Raw genomic sequence first — 8628 nt, 5'->3', positions numbered from 1 at the left:
AAGCTGGGGTGCACTACCCACCTCTCCTGTGGAAAATGTGCTGCTGTGCCACCATGAAACATTCACAGGGCCAGAGAGCGATATAGAGAGAGAGTAAGCAAGCAAACAAGCAGGAGTATGACTCTGCAGTCTAGTAGTGAGAATATCATCCCGGGAGAGGAAAAGTCTGGGTTTCAATCCATGCTCCCAGCACTGTATATCTATCAAATACAACTTCAAAGGCAAAAATGCATAATGTCTCTTGGGAGCTATAAAGAGCTATAGTCCTATGCTGTAGAGTCCCAGAATTTTTCTCTCTCTGGTCCTATGAGTTTTGCACTTTTGCTTGCCCAGTGGCACAGTTTCAACAGGATTGGTAGTGAGTATATCATCCCACTTCCATCTCTAGTCTGGGGCTTAAGTTTTAAGCATGCCTATAAGATCAAGCGCCTTCAGAGACTTAGACATGCAGGCGCTTAGGTTTCTCATCCTGATTGTGTAGTATGAATTTTTGCATATTAGTTATTATGTTTAAATGATAATAGTATTGAATTGATCAACCTCTATGATTGTATGAACAACTAAAACTCCATTTTGTGCTTGTTCCCTGCTTGACATGAATAGATGAACTTCGTATGCCCTGTGTACATGAATGTGTGTGAGAGGGTGAATGGTGAAAGAAGGTAAGTATTTGCATGAAAACAGAAGAAAATTTAACTGATTGTGTAGTCAACAAGGTGCCAATGTATAAGTTACCAGACAGTAAACTGATTAAGCTAATTAATGGATGACTGAAGAAGTTGCCTGTGATCAGGTGCAAAGAAGACAGTAAAAAGAAGGAATTTTGCATATCCTGCCATTTGAACTACACAGTGCTTCAAGGCAATGTTACTGACTACACAATGATTGAAATACCAACTCGGCGATGCACATAATGCTTCAAGGCAAAGATACCAATGAAGATACTAACTTTACTGGAATGACCTCATCGGCGATACACTGGAATGACCTCAAGTTGAGATAACACCAAGAAACAACCTCTAATTAAAAACTGAGCATGGAAAACCCCTAATGCTGAACAAAGACTTGAAATCCCTATAGAAGTGAGATGCAGACAAGCCAAGATGGCGAATCCACTCCCTGCAACCTCATGGAGCACAGGCATGTCTGTTCTTTCCCCGCTCCTATCACCCTCAATACGCCTGGACCTGGACATCCAGTGCTAACATTGAGTAACTTCTGCTAGTAACTATAACAACTTACTGGAGTGGTATTGTCTGTATGTCTATCTCTGTCTGATTGTATGTATACTTTTGTATGTCTATTTGTATGACTGGTGTGTCCAAGCTTATGTATCTGCTTCATGTAATCAATAAACACAGCATTTTGCCTTATCCCCTCTTTCTAAGGTCTTGTTCTTAATTTGAGCAATTGGCAATTTAAAATAACAATTGGGCTTAGGCGCCAAGACGTTTCTCTGTTCCAAGATGTTGGTGCCTCTGGGCAATAGCAGAACTTCAGGCTTTTAAGTAACTTTACTGGCAGAAACTTAGGCACTTACAAACTCTCAAGTGATTAAATGTTTTGGGGCAGGAATTTTATAGTTTGTATTCTTGGCCTGAAGCTCTATGTTCCAAATAAGCTGCATGTAGGTGCCTATGTTCTTTTTGCATCTGTTTATTAGCAGAGAAGGGTTACAGATAAGAATACTTTACTTATCTATTTAGCACTTCTTGCCAAAACTTCTGCAGTCCTGAAACAGTCGCCTTTTGAGGAGAAAGCCATCTTGTTAGTGAGAGGCACTCATTTTTTAGAGTAAGAGGGCTTGTATGTTCTACCAACCAACAAAAACACTGATGGATAAATATTGGAAAACATAATACAGAAGAAAGGAGGAAATAAAAAAGCAGAGAAAGGCAAGTCATATTTTTCAGGTAAAGCAACACACATTTTTGTTGGCCTGAGTCATACTATCCAATGGAGCAAGGAAAATGCCCGTTCTGATTTAATTTTTAAAACACAGGAGGCATGTTTACATGAGACATTTACTGCAGACTTGCCTAATTAGCTCTGCAGTAAATATCTTGGAACCTACACGTGTGGCCCTATCAGGCTGCAGGCAAGCGATAAGCTCTGCAACAGAGTAGTATTTGTAAACACTGTGGAGTGATTCTGTGTGCAGCAATGCATATTTAGACACAGACCGGGCTGACTGGAGCACAAGAGTGCTTCAGGGTAGGGGTTGCCTGTTGGCTAGCTCTGCACTGGAACACCTTCATGCCCTAGCCGGCCTCTCCACAGCACATTGAGCTGGGTTGGTGCAACTCCGGGCTGGCAGGCTGACTCTCCAGGCCCCCTACCAACTGGGGCTGCTCCAACCTGGCTGAACATGCTGTGGTCCTGGGTGCATATTCAAATGACATGCCGGGGGACAATAAACTCCAGTGTAATATGTGCTGAAGTGTACTGCTCTGTGCTAATAGCATGTGTAGAGACACCCATACAATAGGGGTGTCAAACTTTTCTGGTCCTACAGGCCAGATGAGTAGCGTAGGGCCAATCAGTACACCAGAGGCTGGAGTAGGGCCCCACAGCTCTTTCTCCCTCCCATGTGCCAGATATACAGCACACTGCTCCAGACACTCTGGGATCTGCACTGCACACAGTGCCTGTTCCAGTCAGTCTGGGACCCACTCTGGATGCAGCACTGTGGGCATAACATGCAGTGCAAGTTCCAAGCCAGCTGGAACAGGTGCTGTGTGGCACAGCCCAGGCAGGGCAGGCACCACATGTAGCACAAGTCCTGGGCTGGCTGGAGTGGGTGCCATGTATAACATGCGCCACCTGTCCCAGCGAGACTGCTCCCTTGCTGGGATCTGCACCATTCACAGCACCCCTGAACCTGGTTCAGGGTTGTGTTGCACATGGAATTGCTCTAGCAGTCTCGGTCCTGGGCAGTGAGAGCAGGTGCATTCTGCAGAGGTGACAGAATATGAAGTATTATTTCAGATTAAGAATGTTTCTCTGTTTGATATTACTATACTATATACTCAAAGGCCTCCTCCATATGAGTGTGGAAGTTTGTTTCCCCAGGGACAAGTAGTGGCAGCACGCCACGTGCTTTGATGCACAGCAAGTTAACGTGGGTGGAGTAGGGGAGGCTGGAGCTAGCACTGTGCTGGCTCCAGCAGCCTATCTGGGGCCCTGGGGGCCTCCTTGGGCTGAAGCAGTGGTGATTCTGCTGTGCAGAGCCTGACCAGCAACCACAGCACACCTTTGGGCAGCCTGGCTCCACTTTTGAGCAGCATGTGCTGCCCATGCATGTGCTGCTCTGGTTTTTTTCCCCCATGGTTCTTTTTGGACACCTGGAAAACCCACGGGAAGAAAAAGCAGAGCAGTGCACACAGTCAGCATTTCCTTGCAGCACGGAGAATATCTGAAAGTGCAGTATGTGGCACCACAGATGTGTTCATGGCACCACATACTGCATGGACACGCTCATCTGGACACAGGCACATGCACCTGCAGAAGCTCAAACAGCAGTGACACAAATTTGTGCCAGAGATTTGTGCCTCAGCACATGTACCTGAACATGCGTTTTGCTGTGGGGCAAATTGTGCCACTTGGGGCAAACTGACCCAGCCCAGCTCCTCCCAGATCTTCATCCAGGGGGAGTTAGAGGCTGTGCTAACCCAAGCAATACAAAAAAGCTGTCCTAGGGCTACTTACCTTCAGAAACTTCTGAGGCCCAGCCAGTTAGTACCTGGGGACACTAGTCCCTTGTGCCAGCTGGATTGCTGGAGCAGCCCTACCTAGAGTGGCCCCTGCACCCTCTAGCCACTGCAGCAGTCTGGCAGTGGGAGCTGCTGCCTGGCTGTAACTTGCTGCCACTTGCAACAGCATCTGCCTCCTTGGACCCATGCAGAGTTGACCTCAGCAGGGTGTGGAGCCTGGGGCAAATCAGCCCATGCAAAGCCCCACCCCTGCTTTGATCTGGGCTCCAGACCCAAAGAAGCTGCTGCCACCAATGCCAGTGGCATCAGGTGGTGAGTGTGGGGGTAGCGAGTGGCTGGGCACAGAGTTGCTGCTGCGCCTGGTTCTGCACTGCCGCTGCTCCACCCCACTCTACAGGGCCCTCCAAAGAGCAAGGCCTGGGGTGGTCATCCCAATTTCCCCCTCCACCCTCCCGGGATGACCCTGGACCTGCAGCCCCATGGCTGCACACCTTCCAGCCCAGACAGGGACCACCTGGCCATTTGGGCTGTAATACAGGCACTGCAGCAGAGCTGCCTGCACTTCTGAGCCAGCTGCCAGTGGGCCTTACCTGAAGAGGTTGTCTTCAGGAGGAACTGCTGTGATGTCTTCTGGCCCCAAATGGCCAGGAGGTCAGCCACCTCGTCTGCCCTCCAACTGGGTACCTGATGCTGGCCCTGGGCAGGCTCCTTTGTCCAAGTCCTGCCACTTGCCACTAGCAGAGATCCTGGTGTTCCCTGTTTAAAAACTGCAAATTCCCTGATAAAAAACCCCCAAATTCTCTCCTTCAAATACCCCAAATCCATGTTCTTCTGCAATTATTATGAAACAACACTATATAGAGAGAGATCAGTTAGGCAATGTTTTATTGATATATTCACAATTTTAAAGCACTTTGGAAGCCTACCAGTGCCTCTATCATCATAATAAAATGAATTCTAAATATCTATACACTTTGTCATTTATTTTTGTTTGGGTTGTTTTGTCATAGAAAAAGCAGAACTGCCTCTGCCTCATTTGCTCACCAGGATATGTGGCACTGAACAGCACTGATATGCTGTTTCCCTGCCCCTACCCTTGCCCTTCACTCTCAACCCACAGCCTGCCAGTGCCCCTTACTCCTGACCCACAGCCTCTGTCTGTCCCCAGTAGCTCCCTCCTGGGAGCAGCTCCGTCCCAGCACCAGGACATGACTCCAGCTGCAGCTGTACCACACACTGCTTTGTGGCTCTGAGCAGTGCCAGTCCTTGCTGTTCTGCTTCCTGCACTTGTGCCTAGGCCCCAGCGATCCCCGTGCTGTTCCTGGGAAGCCCTCAACTGGGGCTCAGGGACTGGGCTGGGCAAGACCCTTCTCTTCCAGGTTGGCATCCCCTTGCATTGGCTGCTCTAGAGGGGCAGTGGAGGCTAAGCCCAGCTCTGGCAGCCTCTCCTACTCAGAGCACTCCCCCATCCCTGACCCTGCTGTCAGCTACACCCTTGGGTAGGGGCAGGAAGGCCAGGAAGTCAGAGAGAGGGATAGAGCCCCCAGCTGCAGCTACAGCAATGCAGGAGCAGCAGCAAAGTAGAAACTTAACCCTTCGCTGGCCATACGTGGCCTGTTGTCCAGCAGTTGGGCAGCCCTGTTGTGAGGCAAAATGAGATTAATCATCGGTGATGTGTGGGGTTGGATGTGGAAAAGCTGATGACTCTTGGTCCAAAGGAGGACCGGTCATAATTTCAGACTTTGTCTCTCCTGAAAATAAATATTTCTCCTTCAGCACCCAAGATGTGACAGCCCTTCCCATGCATACCAACAAGTATATATGTTCTTTGACTTTTATGGTGTTTCTGTGCTTTATTATAGTAATAATAATGACCTAGATAGAAAATCCGAGGTGGAAAATAGTTTATCATAAAACTTGAGGAATAGTTCCTGAGGAGTAATTTTGCTGAAACATTTTGCATGGGCCTGAATTCTTTGCAGAGGTATTGCCTCTCACTTAGGACTTTGGAGTTTGCAGTTTGCTGTCCATTCCTTGTGGTTGTCAAGAGATTAAAAATATACTGTTTAGGACAGTGTTTAGTGTGTTTACTGGATGCAAACATAATTATAGCATTTCCTGAATTTGCTGAGAATTGCAGTTCTTGAAACCTGACTATGTATATTTTTGCTTGTCTCTGGATAAAATATTTACTTTGCACAAGTTTAAAAGAAAGCCTGACCTATCTGGCTCTGAACAGATTTCTGAAAATGTTCATGTTAGAACCATTTCCCATCCTGAGCATAACACTGAATTGCTTCTGAATTTTAAAAAAATATTTCATTGTATCAGCCCCACTTCGAAGAATTTTGCATGTATTTTCTATGAAGTGGCACCTATTTCAATAGATGCTCCGGGTCAGAGTACATGTAACTATCCTTTAAACTAAAGTTTAAAACGTAAATGTTTCCTTAAAGTACAAGGTAGGGTGGAGTTGCACCTTATAGACTAATTAAATTACAGATGAGCTTTCATGATCCCAAGCTCATTTCATCAGACACTGTCAGATTGGAGCTACTTGCTAAGACTAGAATTTCTGTCCCTTCCCTGCAAAACATTTATTGCCAGTGGGAGTCTCAACAATTCAGACTTGATTGAAAAGTCTTATTTGGAATACAACTCACTCCTTCATTGATAAGGATGATAAGAAAGTAGAGACTTTGAAGAGTTCAGTTTCTTAGCCCCATGCAAAATAACCAGGAATAAACAGTCTCAGAAAACAGCTTCACAAGACCAGTGTGGTTCTTCAACATTTAAGACTTCTTTAAAATCACTGTTATGCTTGGATTAATATAGGGATCAACATATGGGAGATCATTTTATAGGATGATGTATTTAGAACAAATACAATTAGTAGGTAAAATAATTTTGCATAGTTTTAAAATGTGTTTTGGAAGGGATTTCCTGCACTTGCAGTGTGAACTCCAATGAATGACTATTAGTTCCTGTTAAAATAATATAAGATGTACATGCTCACAGTTTTGATAAACCTATCCACTAAACCAGGGGTTTTCAACTGAGGGTATGCATACCCCTGGGGGTATTTGGCCTCAGGAGATATTCAGCAGTGGCCGACACTGCTGGCACTTTCACCACCAGCACTTCCACTGCCACGCCACCAGCACAGTCATCGATCAGCCACGGGCGGAGCACCGGCCCCCCGCCCCCTCCTGCTTGTTTGGCCACCGAGGGGCTCCTGCCTTCTTGACCAGCTGCTGGGGGTACACTGACCCAAAAAGGTTGAAAACCCCTGCACTAAACTATAAGGGTGTAAAGGTTTTACCTTTATGAAAACAGTTTGATTAGAAGGAAATTTGGAAATAAAGTTTAAGTAACAGTCAAATACATGTTGAAGAGCCTGAGCTCATTCAGTTAAAATCACCTATTTAAAAATTTTAATCACCACAAAGATAGCAATTAATTTATGTAAAATAGTGGTAATTGAAAAACTAAACAAAGTGAGAAATTTAACTGTAAAAGACTTTTCATTGATTCTATTGGCCAGCACAAGATTATCATCCAGATTACATTCACTGGTATTTTATTCATAACACAGTAGATGTTTTTTTAAAACCAGGCAATATAGGATGAGTTCTGTTCCAACTGAATTCAGTAACAAACTCCCAATCTTTTTTCCCACTGGAAACAGTGGATTGTATGACCTTTCCTGGTATATTTTTTATGTGCTATTACGTACCCACACACGATTTCTGGGGTTTTTTGCTATGTCATCTTTTATAGTTTTCCCTAATAAGTTAGATAAATCAGTGATAAAAATATGATCAGTTGCAGTTTCTTAGCAAGTCTGGAAAAAACTGAACAGTACATAATTTATAAATTAGGGGAGGCAACTGGTGAAAGGGCAATGATGATGACAATTAAATTCTGCATTTCATTTCACTTTAGATAAAATAGCAGGAATGGGACCCTTATTTGCTTGTGGAGCTCAGCACTGTGTCTTATGCCATCACCTCCTAGATAGTTTTGTAAACTACCATGTTCTAGAATAAAGTGTGGCATCTCCTTCCTTCCTCACTGATGGACTCTTTCTACTTCATACTAATAGACATCTTGGCATTCAGGAAGACACACTTACACATTCTAGACCATGCACACACTCCCATTCCTCCCAACATTGACAGAGAATGTAAAAAACTCTCAAATATGTTATGAAAAAAGAGAACAATATATTTTTTTCTTTTTTATTGATGATTTAAAAGTAGTACAAAAACCACACCCATGATTATCGGCCTAGAGACCAGGTCATACGAGGAGAGGCTGAAAGACTTGGGACTGTTCAGCCTCGAAAAGACAAGACTCAGAGGGGACTTGGTGGCAGCCTATAAGTACAACAGGGGCATACATCAGGGCCTGGGGGAGCATCTATTCACCAAGGTCTCCCGGGGGAGTACAAGAAATAATTGGCACAAACTATTGAAGATTGCTTCTGGCTAAACATAAAGAAAAACTTCTTTACAAGTTGAGTGCCAAGGGTTTGGAACAGGCTACCCTCAGAGGTGATACAATCATCTACCCTGACAATCTTCAAAAAGTGTCTTGATGTCCACCTTGCTGGGGTCATCTGACCCTAGCAGTCTTTCCTGCCTAAGCGCATGGAGGCTGGACCCAATGATCTGTAAAGGTCCGTTCCATCCTCTAACATCTATGAAACTATGACACTATATACACACACCATATATGTATCAAATATATGTGAACTATGTACACGTCTGTTACAATAACTAATAAAGGGGAAAAGAACATGAAAAAAGAAAAGCAAAAGGAAGGAAGAGGAAAAGATAGAAGAAGAAAATAGAAGTTCAGAGGGACTAATTTTTAATGACTGAATTAATCTAAGAATTCTTTCCAAATTTCA

The sequence above is a fragment of the Crocodylus porosus genome, unplaced genomic scaffold (assembly GCF_001723895.1).
Source record: "Crocodylus porosus isolate Cpor-Errol unplaced genomic scaffold, CroPor_comp1, whole genome shotgun sequence".
Taxonomy (NCBI): Eukaryota; Metazoa; Chordata; order Crocodylia; family Crocodylidae; genus Crocodylus; species Crocodylus porosus.
The sequence above is the reverse complement of the archived record's forward strand: the minus strand, read 5'-3'. Positions refer to the sequence as shown.